A 2,680-nucleotide genomic window follows, 5' to 3' on the forward strand; every position below is an offset into this window, starting at 1 on the left:
CTGGATTAGTTCCTAATAAAATGGTTTGGTGGGGAGGGGGGGTGGTTAGAATAAAGAAACATTTTTTTGTCTGTTACCAGGAATGAGAGAGAACAGAAGGGAAACTTGCTAACTAGAGAATTGACATGTATGCGTATTAATTTGGCTAATAGGAATGTCAATACTGTATAATCCTGAACCTCAATGCTAATCTGTTCTAGAAGGAACATCGAGAAGCGATGCAGTAGGGTTCTGAATCAATTTTTCCTATAAAAAATAACTGAAAATGCATTAACCCATTCTCAACCCCCAAGTTTTAACCCTAACCTTGCCTGTTTATAGAAAACATTACACACAAATTTCAAAGTAAATAAGTTCAGATTTAAATAGTACAATTTAAATGAGAAACTCAATTTTGATTCATATGACAAGGATTGGCCTTAATGAACATGTTACGTAATCCTTAGAGAATTATTATCATCATTTCCATATGAGCAAAGTGAGAATCAGAGAGTTTGAGTTGCCCAAGATAACACAGCTAGTCAAGGATGGAGAGAGAATTGGGACTTGGACTGCATGTTTACAAGAGTGGGTTTTATCTTGAAAGCAATGGACATTATAGAGTTTATTATTGTTCAAAGTTGTGTTAGCACTATCTATATTTGATGTTGACGTAATTTATGGTTCGCAAAAGTTACATAAATAGTAGTACAGATAGGTTCTGTGTATTTTCCACTCAACTTTCTCCAATTATAATAACTTATAAACAAATCAAGTACACAAGGGGTGCATAAGCAAATGTGGTGAAGAAAGCTGATGGTGCCCAGCTCCCAGTAGATATACTGGCTGGGATTATTAAGGCTTGAAGATAAACATTGTTTAACAACAAAGCCCTCATGGAAGAAGCATCAAAGACCCAAAACAAGCAAACAGAAACCATATCAATGGGAATGAGGAGGGAAGAGTAGAGATCCACAGCCCATCAGTTGTCAACTGGGCACCCTCTCAGAAGGCCACAATGAAGAGAAGAGCCAGTCAGGGTGCAGTATAGTACTGATGAAAGGCACAACCTTCCTCCAGTTTTTTAATGCTTCCTCCCACCCCGCAACCATGACCCCAATTCTACCTTAAAAATATGGCTAGACCAGAACATGTATATGTGTACAGATAAGAGCTGACAACACGGGAAAACTAGAACAGATAAACCTCTCAGGACCAATAAGGCGAGCAGCAATATTAGGTGGGTAAAGGTCTGGGGGCGGGGGCAATAGGGGGAGACCTATCACAATCATCGATGTATGGCTCCCATCCCAGGGGAAGTGAAAGCAGAAAAGTGGGTGAAATGAGACACCAATTGGTGTAAGACTTGGGGAAAAAATAATAATTTATAAATTATCAAGGGTACAAGGAGAGGGACAGGGAAAATGAGCTGATGCCAGGGGCTCAAGTAGAAAGAAAATGTTTTGAAAAAGATGATGACAACTTACTACAGATGTGTTTGACAAAACATATATATGTTGTGATAAGAGCTGTTAGGGCCCCCAATACAATAAAGTAGTAACTGTCTCAAAAGCATGCAGGCACAGTTCTAATCTTTGCCGTCTACACATAGTGGCAGTTAGTATGAAGTTTGGAGTTGAAACCTTGGTACAAGGCCGAGGAGGACAGAGCTTTTGCAAGGTATGGCGGAGACTCCTTACTTTCAGAATTTTTAAGAACTGCTTAATAGCCTTCTTCACAAACAGACCTCTACTCCCGCACTACTGTCTTAATATTAAAACAGCAGTGGGTGGTGCCCAGCTACCACTACCAATAATATGCCTTTTATTAGAACCTAGTCATACTGAAAAAAGGTTCTATAAAAGAATGCTGATCAGGCCAGGGAACCAGGCCGCAGGGGTCACCGTGAACCACTTCATCCCCATCCAGAACCGGGTGGGCAAGACCTGCCTTACCACGTGATACCTGCAGTTTGAGGACCAGCAAGCAGAAACTGATCGAAGAGTTGCACGCCATTGTCTCCGACCAAGACGTCAAGCACATTAACGTTGTGAAGTCCTAGAATTAGAAGATCATCTACTGATGTCAATAACAACACCCTGGCCTACTTGGAGGCCAAAGGCAACTTAGTAGAGAACTTCATGAGCATTTCCACAATATCTGTGAGCTTGACCTGGTGTTCAACTTCTACAAGGCTTACTGGGTCATGGACCAGATAGATGTTCCTGGCCACAGACATCTGAGAGAAAAGCCAGACCAAGGTGCTGAAGGAGCTATTTATGCTGCAGTTACAGCAGTGGGAGTAGGGGGCAACCTCCTTGCTGCCACCACCAACTCCACCTGGACATCCCTCTCCATCCCCTTATTCAGGCCTGGGGCCACCCCAGCCACCTCTCCTCCCAACTGCCCAGGAGGAAGGGACCCAGGTGGGTCTGGAGCACTAGGGAGGACAGACACCCTATTCCCCTCTGGGCTCCCAAGGGGAGCAGAGAGAACTTCCAGTTTACTGAGTCATCATGCAGAAGTCCTGTGGTGTTGTGTGTCTGTGTGCGTGTACTCCACAAAAAAAAACTGTGGCCCCCACTTTGTGCTAAAAAAATGGAATTCTGATCAAACATGGAAGTCAGAGAGCTGAGTTTCAAATTCTCCTATATCCAGACTTTCTGAAGCCAATGAGAAATGATAAACCTTTGAAACCACT

The 2,680-nt window shown here is 42.8% G+C and overlaps 1 pseudogene; it reads left to right on the forward strand.

The window, feature by feature from the left end:
• Positions 1–1,845: 1,845 nt before the first annotated feature.
• On the forward strand, positions 1,846–2,285 carry LOC142433656 (AP-2 complex subunit sigma pseudogene; annotated as a pseudogene).
• The last annotated feature ends 395 nt before the right edge of the window (positions 2,286–2,680 follow it).

The sequence above is a fragment of the Tenrec ecaudatus genome, chromosome X (assembly GCF_050624435.1).
Source record: "Tenrec ecaudatus isolate mTenEca1 chromosome X, mTenEca1.hap1, whole genome shotgun sequence".
Classification (NCBI taxonomy): Eukaryota; Metazoa; Chordata; class Mammalia; order Afrosoricida; family Tenrecidae; genus Tenrec; species Tenrec ecaudatus.